The following is a 19,629-nucleotide window of genomic DNA, read 5'->3' as shown; positions in this document are numbered from 1 at the left end:
AAAAAGTGACTTCAGAGAAACAACAGGCTACCTAGGGAGCACCCACGCTCGGTAAGGCCTGTGCTGGACGCTGGGGTGGTTTAAATGAGCACCACCTGCCCCCAGCCCCTCCAGTCGTGTTCAGTGGTGAGAAGACAGCAGACGCCCCAGAACCCAGGGCCAGGACTGAGCACTGAAACGTACCAGGCATGTCGCACACACGGTTCCATTTAATTCTCACATCCCGCTGTTACCGCCACCCCCACTTTAGGACGAGGGCAGTGAGGTGGAGGTTACAGCAAGTGGGGGGGCCGCACGGGAGCTGGGTGGCCTGACAAGCCTGTGGAGGGAAGTGGGGAGCAGCTGAGGGCATGTGGAGGTGGCACAGCACGGCCCGCGGGCCTCCTGCCTGTGGAGTAGCACGGGGCTGGACGGGGCAGGAGCAGAACCATCCCAGAGTTCAAGGTCACGGTCGTATGGTGAGAGGCAGTGGAAGGAGGGTGACCTTGGCTGGGCAGCTGATTGCAGTTGTTGCGGGAGAGGGTGGAACCCAGCAGCATCTTCTCCAGACGGGGCTCGTGGGAGGAGCAGCTTCTGGGTGGCAGGTGCTGGATGGGCTCGCAGCAGAGGTGATGCCGGGCTGGTGGAAATGGACACATGACGAGAGAACAGGTGGGGCTCTGTTGTGCGGCGGAGCGTGCTCGGCGAAAACTGCGGATTCTCAACAGAAAGGCGCGTCTGTGTTTTAGGGGCCTCCCACACCCCCCAAGTCCAGCTCGGGCCTTGGTTAAAGATGCCCACGCCAGAACAGATACTTGAGGCTATGTTTTGGATGAATTTACTGAAAACAGTAGGTACAAGAAAAAGAAAGGACAATCGGGTGACAGCTTCAGGATCCGAGAGGGTGGGAAACCCTCCAGGGTGGCAGGGGTGGAGCACGAGACACTGGCCAGCGAGCAGTGGGCGGTCGGCTGCGTTTAAGATGATACAGTCGGGAGTTCCCGCTGTGGCAAGTAGGTTAAGCACCTGGCATTGTCTCTGCAGCAGGACAGGGTCAAACCCCTGGCTGGCGCAGTGGGTTCAGGATGCAGTGCTGCCGCGGCTGTGGCTCAGGATCCCTGGCACGAGAACTTTCACACGCCATGGGTGCAGCCAGGAAAGTGGGAAAAAAAAGGGTAAGTTGGGAAAGTGGTGGCTGGAAAACTGGAGACGTGGACAGGCAGACAGCTCTGCTGTTTAGTATTATTATTCCCGTTTTAAAAAAGAACTGCACGAAAAGAGGGTTTTTAAACCGAATGTGAAACACGTGGTCAGAAAGTAGAAATAATATGGAATTTTGTTAAATTTATGTGAAAAAATATGGGTTTTTTCCCCAGTAATTTCTGACCAAAGGAAAAAATAATTGAACACACACAGGTACCCACTAGTCTCTGTAAAGTTCCAGAGGGCATTTAAATATGAAAATTAGTAATCTTATGTATATTTTACAAATAAAATTTTATAATTACGTGAGTTTTGCCAAAAATGTTATTCTTGTATGACTGTGAAACCTTTTTAGTGAGCTCAGATTTTAAAAGTACAGGAAGTCACTGACACTGAGAGGATGTGGAGAAACCAGGAGCTCCTGTGGTCAACGTGACCCCAATACGCAGTGTTTCCACGTTGGTCGAATTTATGGGATAGCATTTTGTGCTTGAGGGAAGATTGTTGATTTCTTCTGACTCCTCCTTAGCAGGGAAACATTTGCCTCTAGTAAAGCACTTACACCCCAAATAGCCATTACACCGTAGGTCCTTTTACACCACATTTCACCGTGTCATAGGTCACTTTTTAAAGTTATCAGTATTTAAGTGGTGACAACACTCAAGAGGTATGTTGCTGACGTAAAGGTAGATCGTTGTGATTGATTTCACTTAGCCAGCGTGGAAAAGAGCAGGTCTCTGCGGCGTGAGTAGGTCTCGGACCTGCGTCTGCTGCGGCTCTGTCTTCTCCTCTCAGAGTCCTGAGCCAGAGAGCGAGTCCCCTGTCCTCCGTCCCTCTCTCCCGCGCATCCGCACATTAGCAGTTCAGCCTGAAAGCAGGCTGATGTTTTCCTTGCATTATCGCATGGCTGCCTGTTTTGTTTTGATGATTCTCCTCTGCTCCTTGAATTTGTCGAGTTATTCCTGGCTTCCAGCTCTGGTATGCGTGTTTCTCCCTCTTTTTCGTCTTAAGGAACTCACTTCCTATGAAAATAATCAGTGTGCTGTCAAGACTACCAGTAACATGTGACCTCGAAGTCACCCCAATACTTCTCAGAATGACGAGTTTCTTAATGTGTTTGGGCTTTGCCAAACCATCACATACTTTAAAATACAGCTCTGGTGTTGAATTTCCAAATGCATTCACTTTGAATAATTTTATAAAGCTAATACTTGTAAATGGGAACATGTGAATTGGGTCGGAATGCTTGCTTTTCGCAGGCGTCCCCCAGCTCAGGTTACCTGTCGCACGGTTTCATAACGCAGGACGCAGCAAACAAGAAGTCACTTGTCAGCCGTCTGTTTCCTGGTAGTTTACACACCAGAAACCGAAATCCGAGAACGGCATTTGAAGGAAAACAAAGAGCTTTACAGTTCTTTTTTTTTCTTTTCAGGAAAACACACAGAAGCTAATTTTAGCTTCTTGATCAGATTGACCCAGCCTTTAACCCTGGCAAACGTTCCCACCACACACTTCCAATAGACAATAGTTTGCATACCAGCCTGGCGCTGGAAACACACGCACACACGGGGCCAGCGCCGTCCTGAGCCCTGGAGCAGGTCCTTCCAACGGGGGCTCCTTTCAAATGTCACACTCCAAGCTTCCCTGACTTCTTAAAAATGTATTACGTCACAGTTCTGTTTTGACCCCGGTTCCCAAATGTCATTCACTGGAGCAACATCTCCTGGCTCCAGCGTGCATTTTATCCTGGGGAAAAGAAGAGAAGAAAGGAAGAAATTGTTAGCAGCTGCGCTGCTCTTGGGTGATGGTTACACAGCTTATATATTAAAACGTTTGGAATGCGAACAATTACCTCTTTTACTTTCTCACCAAGTCACCGATAGTTTATATAAATTGCATTTTTATTACCAGAGAAACGCCAGGCTCCCCCTCCTCACCCCCGCCCGTGCCGCCCTTGCCAGGCGCGCTCCGGGAAGCCCGCGGCCCGCAGCTGGCCTGCCACTGTCCCCGTCCCTGACCCCGTCCCTCTGCAGCGGGGCCGGGCAGCCCCCACTAGGACGGGGCCAGGAGGGATGCCCGGCTCAGGAGGGTTTGACGGGACCTCTTCTCGGAACCTCTGGGGAGACCCCCTAACTTCTGAGATGCTAGTGTTGTCCCCTTGTATCTGGGAGACAAGAAGCCAATGTCTGCCTCCTCGGGCGATGAGAAGGCAGGTTTCCTGTCTCGTTTGCAGTAGTAACTGCCTCCCCAGACGGCCTTTCACTCTGGGGGAGCCATGATCGGGGGGAGCCAGTGTCCAGACCGAGGGCCCACGTCTGCCGGGACTTCCAGAACTGTCTCGGTAAATTCCTGTTTGGAACCCGTCGGCCCTGAGACGTCGCTGAAATCAAAAGCAGGTTAACAACGGTGAGGTCTGAGCCGGGACCCCACGGCCAGCGTCCCCGCAGAGACCCTCAGCGGCTGTGCCGAGCGACCTGGTGACCAGCCCGAGCGTTCCTCAGACTTACAGGCCTGACGTTCTCAGCGATTGTTTGTGTCTGTAAACCACGAGGGTAGGGGCATGCGTGGTATTTTTAAAAAGCTGTGACTTTATACTACAGCGCGCATCAGAATTTTAGAAATAGGTGGGCTTATTCTTCAGTGTGCACCTAAGTCACCTTTAAAGCATTCTTCTCTCTTCAAAATAATCAGGAGCACAGCTTCTCCGTCTAGGTGAATTGTTTCCGTTACAATTTAAGTAGAATTCTAGGAGCTCATAATGCATCTGTTTGGGATTACGTGAAGTAAGTTGATGCTGGACGGCTGTAATAATAATTGCATATTAAATATATTTAATGTGCAAAACATTCATAGGGTGCATAAGCAAATATGGGTCAGATAGCCATATCAAAAGATTATTTCTTACATTTGCAAGTTAACAACCAATAGCTACATTTGAACTTTGTAAAGGGAATTTAAACTATTTTCCTGGAATTTTTGTTTGACTGCCAAAGGGGGAAAGTTCTCATTGGGTTTCGATGGTGAAATCCAATACTTTTTATGTATGTGTTTTTATTACCAAGGGATTCTTTATCCACATTTTATTTTTTCATAATAAAGGTCATAGCTCTTCTTTCAGTAACGCATAAATAGCAAATACCACCCTGGGCTCTTCCTCCTCAGTTCAAGTTTAAATGCCGACTGTGTTTCCAAGCCTGTGAGTTTCATTTCACCACCGCCGAAGCAGAGACCCCCGGCTCGCTCACTGCAGCAGGAGGGTGGGGCGCACAGATTCCCTCGCGACGGTCTGTCATCAGAGAGCTTTTGTCCTAGTTCCTGACGGGAGTTTTCGTGCGATGTGTGTAGTTACTGTTGTGCATGTGGCCAAAGGGAACACTCAGAATTGCAGCCGTGGATTCTGCTTAGCATGAAGCTTCCTACTGTGCGCCGTGTGATTCGGCTTCGTCGAATGTCCTCATTATCGCAGCGGGGCGATGAGGTCGGCATGAACTCCGCGGCCTCTGCCTGTCATGTGCTTGCCTCCGCGGACACCCCGAGCCCCAAGGACGGGTTTTTTAAACGGATGAAAGAAAGGTCTTGCGAGGAACGGGCCTCTTCCGTGATGCGACAAGTTACAGCCAGTGGTTTCCACAGGAAAGGCTGAAGTTGATCAGCTCTCTCTTGAGTTTTCTAGAATAAGCACCTACTAAGTGCAGGTGGGACACAGGGGCCTTACGTGTGTTAACCTGCGTGTCAGTGGTGCCCTCCTGAGTCTCAGCAGCGGGGGAAACGACCTGCCCAGGCTTCCTGGCGTAAATAGCGGGTCTGGGATTTAAACCCAGGCTCCCAAACGGAATCCCAAATGCAGGGTGCACTGACTTTATAGTCTAGCGTATGTGTATTCGAGTGCGCCATGCATGGTCTGAATGCGGATGCGTATAGGCGTGTGGATGTGTGTGTATCTATGTGTGTTTACATGTGTGTGTGTATATACATGGGTATATATGTGGGTTTCTAGGTGTGTGACTCGGTGCGCATTTACCTGTATGCACAGGGGTACTTATAATGTGTATTATGTGTGTTTACCTGTGTATATGGCTTCGTATGTATGTGTGTATAGGTGTGTTTATACATGTGATACATGCGTGCATGTACATATGTACGTGTATATCATGGGTACCTGTGTGTATGTGTGTACATACATGTTTATATATGCATGTGTATATGTATGCAAGAATGTGAATATGTGTGTGCTTACCTGTGTGTTAGTACATAGAATACATATGCACGTATACGTACATGTAAGTAGGCGTGTGTGTACATGCATGTACATGAGCGTGTGTGTTGCATGTGTACATGTGTGTATGTAGGCGTGTGTGTGCCTTGTCCCCACATGTACACGGGGGTGTGTGCACGTGTGTGTGTATCTGTGTACGTGCGTGTACGCGGACGAATGCACACATGTGTATGTCCCGTCCTAGTCCCCTCCCCCTCAGACAGCAGTTCTCTCTCTCTGGAGAAAGCTCTTATTTAGAGAAACCCTAACGTTGAGTCATTTCGGAGGTGAGTCATTACGATAATCTGTCCTTGATGTTCTAGTTTTTAAAACTTCAGCTCTGCCTTCTCTTGGCTCATACAGCTTCTTTGCCCAGTCTCGTTTCCCGGACACGTCACAGCTCCGGAGGATCCGTGTAGCAATGCGTTGCCCACGGTCAGGTTTAGGCCGGGAACATGCGCGAATGGGCACTCCGGCGAGGGTTTTGCCTTCCCCGTCTTCTGTCAGTTCTGTAGTTTTCCGTCAGGCCAGTGACCACGGAGTGTGTCTAGAGACCAGCTCCACGCCGTGCCCCACAGGGACCTCTATCCAGTCACTTGTGATACACACGGTAGAAGATGACATGAGAAAAAGCATGTGTGTAGGTGTGTACCTGGGTTGCGATGCTGGGTAGCAGAAACGAACGGAGCGTTGCAAATCAACTATAATAAAAAATGCTTAAAAGGACCAGCTCTGTATTTCCGGGAACTGAATAGTAGGTTCAGGTCTCCCCGTTTGTCAGCGCTCTGCCGCATTACAATTTTTCTTCCTTTTGCATCTCCTTCGGAAAAGGAAGAACGAAGCTGCGGCTTCGTTTTCTTATAACCTGCTCTAGGAAAGACCCAGCCCCCCCGGCCCTCGCCCCCCGGCCCCGGGGTGACCTCCGTGAAGAGCTCGGAGGCCGTGAGCCCCCGAGAGCCGGGGGGCGCTCCCGAGCCGGCCTGCCCAGGAGCTGTCTGTCTGCACAAGGACAGAAGCAAGTGATTTGTTTGTTCTGCTGCAAAGTAAATGCCCTGCTGAGAACATGTTTGTATTTTTATATGTTTTTATGGTTAATGTTTTCAGTGACCCGTGTGATAAAGTAAAGCCGTAGCGACTTCTGTAAACATGTGACAGCAATGAAAGAAAACTGTATATACTCCTAGATATTTATATCGTTTCCCTCCAAGCTTAGAGTGAAACTTTAAAAAGAAAAAAAAAGATTTCTTCCCAAACATTTCAGTTAGAAACCCCACTTCAGACCCTTGGCAGCCTGATGTATAGGCTTCCTTACATGGTTGTTGAATAACATGTTATTATACGCGGGGAAGAATAGTTCTTTTGTTGGCTGCATTACATTTTGTGGTGAAATTGGAGAAAACAAATCATTAAGGAAGTCTATTTTGGTTCAAGACATTACACACTTGTGACGAGCCTGTTTTTTGACCTTGCCAAGTTAAAGGAAAATGCAGACCCATTTGTGCTGGGACAGGAAGGCAGGCAGTAGCTTGCAGCCCGCCGGCAGCTCGGGATGTGCGCGTGTGCGCGCGTGTGGCGGGGAGCCGTGTGCGACACACCTGCGTGTGGACACCCGCACGTGCTGCTGTCCATGCGTGCGTCTCTGCTCATTGGCCAGAGACGAACTTTCTAGCTCCTGCTCTGGAGGAAGCACAGCTGCGTTCGCTGGAGGAAGCACCGGCTCTGCGCATCTCTCCCAGCCCCGGTCCTCTGGCCGTTTCCCAGTCTCCCTGCAACACGAAGGCCACTCCTGTTGACACCCCACTGAAGCAGCGTCCCCTGGTCAGAGGACAAAAAGAACAGTTTTCGCAACTTTCAAAAAACCGTGTCCGCGTGCATCTGTCTGCTGTCATCAGCGAGCACAGAGACCGCGGCCTAAACCGACGGACGCCCGACTTGGACCTCGGTCTGCTGGGGGAACTCAACCTGCTCTGCGAGAGGCAGAGAAAGCCCGTCACGCCCTCATGCGCGCCCGTGTTCTTTGCTCTCTTGCAGTGAGAACGTATGACTTTTATGTTAAAGTTGTAAAAAGTGGGAAAAAAGCGAAACGGTCTCCAGTCGCTGTGCTCCGCGGGGAGCAGCCTGACACCCTGTCCTGCGAGGAGACTTAGAAGAGGGCGCCGTACTCGTGCCGGCATAAAGCCAGGGAGGTTTGTGGCGTCACCTCGACGTAGCCACCCGGAGCCCCTGGGCTTTGAAACGAGGGGACACGGGGCTGCAGCCACGGCTGGGGCCCTCGCTGCTGTGGGCGGAGGCCGGGCGGTGAGCTCCCGAGCAAGTCTCGCGCCGTCTCCCGGAAGGTCCCGAGGTGACAGAGACGGCGAAGATGCCAGTCCAGGGCAGAACCCCCCAAGGCCTCCCGCCGCATCGCACAGGAGGCGCTCACCCCCGGAACCAGTGGGCCATGGGTCAGCGACGACTTTTCCACCTGTCCCCCCACCCGGCCATCTCACTGCCTGGTCGAGGCCGGGCCGCTCAGCTCGCACCGCCCATGGGACAGCGGCCCCTGCTCGGTGACTTCCGGCAAACGGTGGGGTTATTGGCCAGCACCAGGTCTTAGAGAAGGGAAACGGACCAGTGCCATGCACAGACTGCTTTCACCAGCTGAAGTTCCTTCTCTTCCTCTCTTCTTGGCGCCGCTCTGCCAGCCTGGGTTTCCTGGTGAATGAAATCTCCAAGAGTGAAAAGAGGGCTGGACCCTGGACTGAGGGCCATCCAGAGCCGCCGAGCAGTTACATGATAAGTCATCGCAGAACTCACATCGGCCTTTTCCTACTCCTGTTCTTTTCCATTAAAGAAGGAAGGAAGGAAGGAATTGAAAACCTTGTTCCTTTCGTCGTCTGAATTTTTAAATCTCCCTTGAACAGCTTATGGCTTCTCCTCAACAAGAGGTGGTTCAAGGTGTGTGGGTCATTACAAAGGAGGAAAAGAGACAAAGATTCTGGCTAATTTTCTCTTCGTTTTTTTAAGAGGTGGATCGTGCCATGGTCTTACTCACCAGAGGAATGAATGCCTCTTTCAAGCCTACGTGTGGGGCTGGTGCCTCTGCCCAGGCACCGTGTCACGTGTGATCAGTAAGGTCAGGTCCCAAGTACCTTCTCTTAGAATTGGGCAGCAAAGCAAAGGCACTGAGAGTTTGCACATAACTTTTCTTCCAAAAATAAAGAAGTTATCTAATGTTTGCTTTGTAAACATATCACTGTTCTCTATATTTGCACATGATAACCTGCTGGCTTAAAAATGCTATTTATGAGGTTGACTGACATGCTACTCTGGCCTCACACTGAGGTGAATTGCTGAAGTTTTCAATTAGATGAATAGCTTTTTTACCGCAGGTGCTATAGGCCCTGGGGAAAAAAATGTCTTCGCTGATCCTAAAGCATGTCGGGGACATAGACGGTCCCAGCTTTCTGCACTGAGAGGTATTCCTCGCACGTGGGGGACCTAACCCGCAGCGGAATTTATTTCGTCGTAAAGCAGGGTATTTCATGACGCCATCACGTGGGTTTTGTCTTAGAATTCATGACATTTTATTGCAGGCCTCCTGTTGTCCCCGAATGTGACCTGTTTTTTTCACCTTTGATTTAAAATAAACACCTTCCCTTTTCTTAGTTCAAATCAACTACCTACAGAACTATTCGTCCTGTCCTTTTCAGTTGGGCTCTGAAATATCCAGAAACCGAAATATCCAGAAATTTTACAAAATCACAAAACAAATGCCAGTAGTTTAATTGGTGTTGTATAACAAAGTTTAAAGCAGAGCTGCTTTCATTGTGTGAGCTTTGCACACACACGCACACACACGCACACGCACTGACTTTTGGTAAAAACATGAAATGCCTTCCAGTTAAGTCTGCTCATCTTCCACTTGGAGTTTAAGCTCCAGACGTTAAGTGGCTTTTCTGTGATGAAGTCTTAGCTGGTTGCGTCTTCATGCTGCTCCACGCGTTTAGACTGCTGTTGCTCCTCCCAGGCCACAGGGACAGGCCCGCTCGCGGAGGCAGCCTGGGTGGTCCCGATGGCCCAGAGGCTGCTGTGCTTGTTTCTCCGGGGACCCTCGTCTTGGGTGTTGATGTTGAAAACATTACAAGGCTCGTCCTAACGTCCCGATAGTCTCTCTGGCCCCCGTACCCTTCTTTTAGAAGGAAGCAAGAGCCCTCCAGCCTCTGGAAGGGGTGCTTCTGCTTGTGGGGCTGCATCCACCTCCAGGGCCGAAAACCCTCGGGCAGCCCCGCAGACGCTCCCGCTGCAGCGGACACTCTGATGGCTTGAAAAGCGCGGGGTCAGAGGTAGTTCTTCGCAGCATGTGCGAGCTGCTGAAATGAAAGTGGGAAGAGCAGGGGGCGGCTTCAGGCCCGCAGAGCTGCACCCACGCCCCAGGCCCGCGGTGACGCTGCGGTTCTGAGATTCGCTCACAAGAGGCCACTGTGTTTTATAATCCAGGCCCTGCATTTCTTTATAGGAAAAGCCAAGTATGACGGTCGGCGTTAAACCGGGCATGGGATTTCTCCCGTGCCTCTCCGCCCGTAGCCGGATTCCAGCTAGACAACAACAGGACGGAACAATTCAGTGTTTCGTTGACCTGTGCGCAGAAACATTTAAAAAGCCTTGGCTCTGAATCACTCTTGAAGAGCTCAAGTTGCCAGAGACTTCGTTCCTAAAGGAACGCCAGCGAATCACTTCCTTTCTCACACTTGAAGACCCGAGGGTCTCCCGGGGACCCGTGACCCCTGGGGGACGCTCCTAAAAGCTCCCGAGCTCTCTGTTCTCTCCGCTCTGCCAGCTTTCTAGACCCAAGTACTCTGAGGCCCCTCGTTCGGGATTTTATGATTCTCTGGGTCTCCTGGGACATCATGTAAAGTTTTCAGATGAACCGGGAAGCCCATCAGAATGCCTTCTTCTTCGAGCAGTTGAAAACAGGAAGGGCTTAGGAAAAGTAGCGCCTAAATAACTTCACTTTGGCGGCCGAGCTCTGGGTTTTCCTTCTGAACTTCTATCTAACGAACCCTTTATATGTTTGGTTTGGTGCTTCGTTTTTATTTTCCAAGAGTCTTAAAAATGTGCATTGGTGCTCAGTGGAGAGGCATGCAGTTACTGGGCGTTGGCGGCGGTAAAAGCGGGGCGGCTGGGGCAGAAGCAGCTCTGCTCCCGTTCTGTCCGTGCTGGCGTCAAAGAGGTTTGCATCAAACTGGAACTTTTCCTGTTTGAAAACAGGTGAAAAACCGAGTCTGCGAGCCTGAGAAATTCACCCCGAGGCCCCAGCCCGCTGCCGCCCGCCCTAGAGCCGCAGGGCCGGGGCCGGCGCTCTCGGGTCGGGTCGGGGCCCTGCGATCGCCCCTCCCTGGTGCCTCTGGCTTCCGCGCCTCCTCTCTTGCCTCTTGCCTCCCGCCCACCCCTCCTCATGTCCTGGAAGAGTCTACAGCTGCTCGGCTGGGAGCTTCTGGTCCTCTCTGCCTTTCTCCTCTCACTCCGAGCGCCAGCCCGGAGCCCCCAGTGGGGATCACGTGGCCCCAGTTTACCGCCTCCAGCCTCGCTTTCATGAGAGTGGCTGGAGAGCTGGGCGCCCTGGGGTCCCTGCCTGGGCGCCATGGCCCCCCTCGGGCCATGGACCCCCCTCACTCTCCTGGGGCCTCACTACAGTCTTACCTCGGTGAGCGTCACTCCAGCCCCCTTTTACCCCACGCGCATCACGCGCATCCTTGCTCCCCGTGACTCTGATTTCGGCGACAGCGGGAAGGTGGACCCAGTGCTGGACCAGGACATGCGGGGCACAGTAAACGTGCGGGAGGAATAAGATGAATGGACACCAGGGCTTCTAATCCTGAAGTGATGGAAGCCGGGCGGTTTTAAATCGGGTCCTTAATTTCAGTGGGTTCGTGTTCAATACCGAAAGAGAATTGTCCGGACACAGTGGTTACTTTAAAGGACAGTCATGCTTATTTGGAGGATGGCAGACAGCAGAATGGGAGCCTAAACCAGCGAGTCACTGTTACCAGACCGGGAGCCCCTCCAGGTCCCGAGAGCAGTGTCGCATCTTTCAGCTCTGGCGCAAAGGTGGCCCTGTGGGTGGTGCCCGCTCCGCTCCTTGTAACATCCCCGTCTTCCGTCCGTCAAGTGCCCCAGAGCCTTGCGGAGGTCTTCCGTTACAAACAAATTGAGGAACAATCAAAATATTGGTAGTGATTGTACGTATAAAATCTTATGTGCGTTGCAGATGTAGTAAAACGTAACGATCTCCTGTAAGTTAAAAGCAGCCCTTCCTTTATTCGAGATGGATTTAGTCACATACCAAATGCAGAATGCCAGCCGGAATTGCGGGGCATAAGGGTGCATAAGCTTAGCTGATGATAAATTTGCGTCACTTGCTGCCCAGAGCAGCTCAGACTTCGTAGCAGCAGACTGAGGACCAGAGGAGAGGGTGACCACGCAGGTGGCTTCTGCCGGAGGATGCGTCTCCAGGGCAAAGGGCGAAGGTTTTTAAAGAATCATCGCATCATTTCAACCCCAGTGGGCCCGGGAGTTTACCCAGCACAGCAGCGCCTCTGAGAGCGAAAGGAGGTTTTATTCATTATTTATTAAAGTGCAGTTGCTTTACAATCTTGTGCCAATTTCTGAGGAACAGAAAAGTGACTCAGTTGTATATTCTTTATTATTATCATTTTTTTAATAGTTATTTCCCCAGTACAGCTTTTTTTCTACTGTAACAGCACGGTGACCCAGTTACACTTACATGCACACATTCTATTTTCGCACATTCTCAGGCTCCATCATAAGTGACCAGACATAGTTCCCAGTGCTACCCAGCAGGATCTCATTGCTAATCTGTTCCAAAGGCAATAGTTTGTGTCTGTTAACCCCAAGCTCCCCAACCACCCTCTTCCCTCCCCTCCCCCTTGGCAACCACAAGTCTGTTCTGCAAGTCCGTGATTTTCTTTCCTGTGGAAAGGTTCATTTGTGCCTTATGTTAGACTCCAGATATAAGTGATCATATAGTCTTTTTATTAATATCATTTTCCATGGTGTTCTAAACCGGGAGATTGGATGTAGTTCCCTGCGCTGTACAGTAGGACCTTATTCTTTGTCCTTTCTGAATGTGATAGGTTGCATCTCCTGACCCCAAACTCTCTGTCCATCCCCCCCTCCCCCTCCCTCTTGTCAGCCACAAGTCTGTTTCTATTTGGTTTTTTTTATTTTTTTTTTATTTTCCCACTGTACAGCAAGGGGGTCAGGTTATCCTTAGATGTATACATTGCAGTTACAGGTTTTTTTGTTTGTTTGTTTCTATTTGTATGTAGGTTCGTTTTGCCATATTTTAGATTCCACGTATAAGTGATACCACATGGTATTTGTCTTTCTCTTTCTGCCTTACTTCATTGGGTATGAGAATCCCTAGTTGTGTCCATGCTGCTGCAAATGGCATTATTTCATTCTTTTTCATGGCTGAGTAGTATTCCATTGTGTATATATACCACATCTTCTTAGTCCATTCATCTGTCGATGGACATTCAGGTTGTTTCCATGTCATGGCTACCGTGAACAGTGCTGCAGTGAACATGTGGGTGCATGTATCTTTTCGAATTACAGTTTTCTCTAGATATATGCCCAGGAGTGGGATTGCTGGTCACACGGGAGTTCTATATTTGGTTTTCTGAGGAACCTCCACACTGTTTTCCGTAGTGCTTGTACCAATTTATGTTCCCAGCAACAGTGCAGGAGGGTCCCCAAAGGAGATTTTAGCATCTGTCCTCTTAGCATCGGACAAACGAACCAGGCGGATTCTGGCTCCCACTGTGAGTCATTCCATAGGATACTGGAGGGACGGAGCCACACGGGACAAGCGGCCATGGCAGCGCCAGCCTGAGCCGCCAGGTGCAGCCGACACCTCCGTTTCCACAGAAAAGCTTTGGCCTCTCACGTGTCCCATACGCAGAAGAAGGCAAACAAGTCTCTCCTGCTCTAGTTTCCTAGTTTATTGCACAGAGATAACGTCTTCACTTCTAAGCATGTTCTGTTGAAAATGAAAACCCTTGGCTTTCATCATCTCTGTCGTGTGAGCTTCGCCAGTCCGCCCTCTGCTCACCTCCCTGGGGTGCCCACCCCACTCTGGGGAGGATGCCCCGAGGGCCCTGCACCCCCCCGCTTATCTCCCCGCTGGTCCCTGGACAGCCAGGCTCTCGAGGCGGGCTTTGTCCACTCTCTTCCATCACGGGAAAACCTGTCCTCTGTCCAGCCCTTCCTCCCCCACGTCCCCACCCCCAGCGGAGTCAGGCGTCTTGGCCCCCCCACCCCGTCCCACTGGGGCCTCCCCGTGTCTCCTCGTCTCCAGACCGCGGATCGAGGTCAGCGCCCCAGCCCCTGGCCTCGGGCTGAGCAGACAGCACCTGTTCACTATCAATTCGGATCAATTTGAAAATTGATGTTAGTTTGAAAAGCACCTTCCCACTTTCACCTGCTGGGTACTGGTGTCTGATGCCCTGAGGTGCCCAGTGAGACTGGACGTGGTTCCCTGCGTCGTGTCCCCCGGAGCCACCGGCGATGACCCGACCCTCTTGCTGCCCGCCCAGCGGTCGGCGTGAGTCCCCGGGGTCTGTGCGTGGCTCTCCCTCCGCGCTCCTCTCTCTCCGCGGTTAATCCTGATCTGTTCTTAGATTTCAGAGTTCTTTCACTACTCTCTCCTTTGTCACTAGTTCTGTAATTTACACGTCGGGTTGGCTGGTTCCTGTTACTTGGCCTACAAATCTGTCCTGTGTCGTCTCCTTTGAGTAATTTATAACCCCCATAAAATGCCACGGAGAGACGCTTTTTTACGTTTTTGAGTAATGGTGAGAAAGAACTGCCCTGGGAATCAAAAATCCAATGAGTCATAGATTATTTTGTTATTTACGACCAGAGAGTGGTCATTGACAATATTTGGCAATTTTACAGCTATGAACCTGGGCTATTGTGCTTTAGAATGTAATTTATTAAGCAAATAAAACTCTTACTGGTACTGGGTCCTGTTAAGTCTGGGGACCACGTGGGCTGCAGGCCGGCACAGCTGTGCAGGTTTCATGGTAGCCACATACATCTTAGATGTCTGGACACTAATATTTTACACTTACTTCATGGCTTTATTTGTTCAGTTGCCTTTCTATTCTTGATTGGATTCTGACCAACCATTTCGGTTTAAGAAGTCATCAGCTTTGAGCAGAGAGGGAGGAGCCTGGCGAAAAGAGAATGAATTTATGGTCAAAAAGCATCAATCCTTCCTTCACTGGATACGACATTTAGCAACTTTGGGCGGTAAGGAAACACCAGACGTGTTCATGGAAAATAGCTGATGTAAAGTCATCTTTGAAAAAGGAAAAGGCAAGGACCGAAAACTTAATTAAATGTCCCCGAGGGAGAGGCTAGATGTCCATACAGAGGTTAGATGGGTCTGTGTGTGTGTGGGGGGGGGTGCATAGACAGACACCCCCCACACACACGCAGAGACACACAGTCACACAGTGGACACTGGTGCAAACGGTCTGAATGAGCGAATTCAGGATTTCTTTTTTTTCCAATTCGTCGTTAATATCAGTAGTATTTTGTAAAAATGTTGATTTCAGTTCATTCCAGCCGTCCTTACCTTGTAATGTGTTCGCAAGAAAGATAACTTTCGAACTCAACAAAGCACGGTGATCTTTTTCCTGACAGCTGCGGTAAGCGGTACTTATTTCGTGATACTTTCTTTTTAGCTGGAGATGTGCCTCTTTGGGTGCACTTATCACACGTGTGTACCCGGCAAATTCCAGGTTAGAGACCTTCAGCTACGTGCCGAACAGCACGAAACCCGCTCTAGAAGTTCTCTCAAAAGCCAGACTCCTAATTCTGATGGACAAGAAAATTCCGAGAATGTTCCGTCCACTTGAAGTTCTGGCTGTTCGGTCCGCCTCTCCCTTGTGCAAGGACTTGGCCAGAACTCCCCGCGGTCACTGCCTCCTGCCCGTCTGCAGGAGGGGGGGCAGATAAGACTTAGGGGTGCATGCTGGGGGGGCACTCCTGGCAACACTCCGGAAGGAGGTGGACCCAGTTCCGTGGCTCAGGGCTTCCCGCGAGTGGAGCCCAGCCCCCGAGGCGCTCCCCGCCGTTTTGCCCTGTCGCGCTGTCCCACTGACTTCTCCGCCTCCCCGATTGACCTGGAAGCATCTGGCCACTTCCTTTGCCAGCTGCGCACAGCTCCCAGAGAGGGCCGGGGGCAGGAGGGCTCGGGTGAGCCCCAGGCTGCCTCCCTGCTGGCTGTTCTGATCCTCCTCCCTGGACAGATGATGGGGCCGCCCGTGGGAAAGGTCTCAGGCTCCTGGCTTTCCTTGGCTGGTCCGTAGGGTTCTTTACGTCGGCCAGGGGCAGCGCGAGCGCTTTCTTCTGGTCTCTGGTCGCCTTGTCAGGGCCTTGGCGGACTCCTCTGTGAGCAGGTTTTGCGTGTCACCAAGTTGAGGTGGTCTTTTTTCCTTTCCAGGTGAATGCCTTTGTGCCTTCCCCGGGAATCTGCTTGTCTCTGTGGTCCTGTTTCTCCAAAGAGCTTTGGAGTGTTAGGGTTCAGACCAAGGCCTGTGGTCCACCTGCAAGCCTGTGCCTGGTGTGAGGTGGGCTGCCGGCGTACCGATTTTGGCACGAGCCCCAGAGGCTCCACTGAAACACCTCCCTTCCTGTGCCGAATTGCTTTGGTGTCTTTGCTAAAAATTAGAATGGGGAGTTCCCTCTGTGGCACAACGGGAACAGCAGTGTCTCTGCAGCACCAGGATGCAGGTTTGATCCTCAGCTCAGGACGGAGGGTCCGGGATCCCGCACTGCCTCGGCTACAGCAGACGTCACCACTATGGGTCAGATCTGACCCCTGACCCGGAAACGCCGTATGCCTCGGGTCAGCCAAAAAATGAAAAATCCATTCATTCACTCATTAAAAAATTAGAATGCTGGAGTTCCTGTGGTGGCTCAGTGGTTAACGAATCCAGCCAGGAACGATGAGGTTTCGGGTTTGATCCCTAGCCTCGCTCAGTGGGTTAAGAATCCAGCATTGCCGCGAGCTGTGGTGGAGACTGCAGACGCGGCTCGGATCCCCGCGTTGCTGTGGCTGTGGCGTAAGCTGGTGGCTACAGCTCCAATGAGACCCCTAGCCTGGGAATCTCCATATGCTGCGGGTGCAGCCATCAAAAGACAAAAGACAAAAGACAAAAAAAAAAAGAGGAATGCTACATGAGCTTTTGAAATTTATTCTTCCACCACTAATTCTTCCAGTGAATTTTAGCTGAGTTCATGTTAACAGCCATTGTCAAAACAGCATGAAAAGTAGGCATGGTTCCTGCTTTCATGGGGTTTCCAGCCCCCACTTCTACCCTTGGGTTTAGATTCCCCGGGGGTTGGAGTGGGTGACCTTACAGGAGAGTGGCATCTGTCGTTGCAAGCACGAGACTCCTGTCAGTAAGTCTCACTTTCTTTTTTTCTTTTTTTGCCACGTCCTTGGCATATGGAAGTTCCCGGGCCAGGGACTGAATCCGAGCCACAGCAGTGACCCACACCAGAGCTGCAGCAATGCCGGACCCTTTAACCCACTGCGCTGGGCTGGGGCTCAAACCTGCGCCTCCACAGCAACCGAAGCCACTGCAGTCGGGTTCCTAATTCACTGTGTCACAGCGGGAACTCCGGTCTCACTTTCTCTAACCTGTCCTTTGCATGATAAAAACAAATATGAGGCCTAAAACAAGGCAATTAGTACAGGGAACCTGCTCTTTCAAAGCTCGCCGGCTACTTTGCCGTCCCCAATACCGAGACTCTGGCCTAAGTGACACGCCCAGGTGTGCAGAGGATGTTAGGTGGACGAGCTCGAAGGCTGCACAGCGGCAGGTCCGTGGGCTCTCGGTGGCTTCAGCTCTGAGGGGAGCCGTGACTTCGAGTGGTATCTGTGCATCTCTTTTTGAAAGATAACTATTGCTTAAATAAAGTCTGCTTCGATCGTGGCGCTCAGGAGGTGAAAACATCAGTGAGCCTTTTTCCTGTTTTGAAATGTAGGAATCTGAGGTTCTAACCCGGGCGAGTTCACATCCATTTTGTGTCACCGACACATACCAACGGCTGCAGCAGCAGAAGGCTTCTATGTCAAAACCCCAAATGGAGAGGGTTGAAATGGCATTTCCACAGGCCTGTTTGTTAGGGTGCAGATGGGCCCGGGACCCCCGCCCCCATGCCTGCGCGGTCGCTTTGGACAGCGGAGGGGCCGTGCGCAGCCTCAGAGGCTTGTTCCGGCTCGAGTTGCTCCGACCGCAGAAGCCCTCATCCGAAGGAATCTGCCTCTTGAACCACAACTCAGGTCTCAACTTATAAGAACTTTCAGGTAGCCCATAATAAGCAAATACGAGGACTACTTTACGAGCGGGAGCAACGCCCCACGCGCCCAAGTTGATTTTCTGAGTGGCTAGAACTCCTCCAGAAAGTGTTTCGGCACTAAATCTGGGCTTGGAGCAGAGGTGGCCGTCCAGGGGCACTTTACACACAGGCCACAGCGACAAATATCCACATTTCCACGTGACTCGAAACTGCGGTAGAGTCACCCCCACTGGAAACCGTCTGAGTGCAAATTAGCCCTCCTCCCCCTTCACACTCTTCACAGTTACGGAGGATCTCAAGCCGCTTCTGCCCTCGAGGCTTGTGGCTGTCGGTGTTTACCACACTGGAAAATAACGCTGGGGTCCTTCAGAGATAATCTGCTGATTCTCTGAAAAATAGCATGGTAACCTAAAGAATACGTTTTTCTGAAAAATAATAATAAGTAAAATAAGTAACACTAAAATACAAATAATAATCGATGTAACAACAAAAGCTGTAGTCAGAGGAGCGGCATCGTTTCCCCTTTTTAAAATCTCGCTGAGGTCTGGGTCAGTAGAAGACTGGACTCTCTGATCTGCAGCCTCACACGAGGGGCAGAGAGACGAGGAGAGAGCAAAGCAGCCGTCCTCCTGCTGTTGGAGAAATAAGCGCGGGAGCTCCTGTCGTGGCGCAGCGGAAACGATCTGGCCGGTATCCCTGAGGAGGCGGGGTCGATCCCCAGCCACGCTCAGTTAAGGATCCAGCGTTGCCGTGAGCTGTGGTGTAGGTCGCAGACGTGGCTCGGGTCCTGCGTGGCTGTGCCTGTGGCTGTGGTGCAGGCCGGCAGCTGCAGCTCTGATTTGACCCCTAGCTTGGGAACCTCCGAATGCTGTGGGTGTGACCCTAAAGAGACCAAAAGATAAAAGAAAAAGAAGCCTGCCCTTGAGACCCAATTGCAGGGTCTCAGGCATGGAGCCCCTGGCTCCCAGGATGACACTTGGAGGACTGTGGCCTGAGCTGCCCTGGCCTAGAGCAGGGCAGCAGGGCAGCACGGCCTGCCGAGAGCGTGGACGTGTGTCCTCACAGTGCACAGAGTGTGCGTCTAATCACATGTGCTCCCCCACGTAGAAAACAGAGGATCTCGGAACCTTCTAGTGCGACTAGAACACAGCAGGGAAAAGCGGGAGAAAGCTTATGTTCCAGACCGCTCCCTGCGCCCGCACTTCAGGAAATCCCACGTCGAGACACGACCATCTCAAGGGGCTGAGCCCCTCAGGTACCACGGGGCATCTTGTGGCGAGAGAGCTGCAGGCGCCTGTGACGGGAGGAGACCGGTCGGCTCCTCGAGGGAGATGGGACGAGCGTGCGGCACCTGAGCGTGAGCGGAGCACGTCCGCACGGCCTCGCGCTTCCTTCGAGGGCGGCGCGGAGACCTCCTCCTCCTCAGACACAAGCATGAACTTTGCTGAAACGCTGGAAGCCTCTTCCCCTGAGACCGTACAGCCTGGCAGAGACGAGCTTCGCCTAGAAAGTATCAAGAGCGATGCATTTCTGTTGCCAGCGAAAACGACCATATGACATTCAAGAGCTTTGGAAAAACACAAACACATTTCTCTTATGCGGAAATGTCTCTTGGTGAGGATTAGAAGTTAGTCGTTAGAATTTTCTATTGGCTGGGTTTGTTTTCTGCTTTAGCGTATTTGTGAATTTCTGTAATTTCAAATGAAGGTGCGTCATTCATCATCAATAAGAGCGTGATGTGTTCTTGGAGCAGCGGAGCTGGAAGGGGAACCGTACCCAGCTGAGCGGACCAGCCAGCCCTGAAGCTCTGA

General features: G+C 51.4%; 1 protein-coding gene and 1 long non-coding RNA gene across 6 annotated transcripts in view; one reads left to right on the top strand and one right to left on the bottom strand.

Moving 5' to 3' along the window:
- The window catches only part of GMDS (GDP-mannose 4,6-dehydratase), a 434,734-nt gene that overhangs the window by 299,455 nt on the left and 115,650 nt on the right, over window positions 1–19,629 (top strand). The gene's annotated exons all lie outside the window — the stretch shown is intronic.
- The window catches only part of LOC106504294 (uncharacterized), a 31,927-nt gene continuing 12,493 nt past the window's right edge, over window positions 196–19,629 (bottom strand). Inside the window, exon 2 of the long non-coding RNA XR_014809440.1 lies at window positions 196–2,928. This is a non-coding gene — a long non-coding RNA (uncharacterized LOC106504294). The remainder of the gene's footprint in view (window positions 2,929–19,629) is intronic.

This window comes from Sus scrofa, chromosome 7 (genome assembly GCF_054392235.1).
Source record: "Sus scrofa isolate SSC_HxYL_T2T_F1_AM1 chromosome 7, Sscrofa_HxYL_maternal_Yorkshire_Landrace_v2.0, whole genome shotgun sequence".
Taxonomy (NCBI): Eukaryota; Metazoa; Chordata; class Mammalia; order Artiodactyla; family Suidae; genus Sus; species Sus scrofa.
This window is presented reverse-complemented; position numbering and strand designations above follow the sequence as displayed.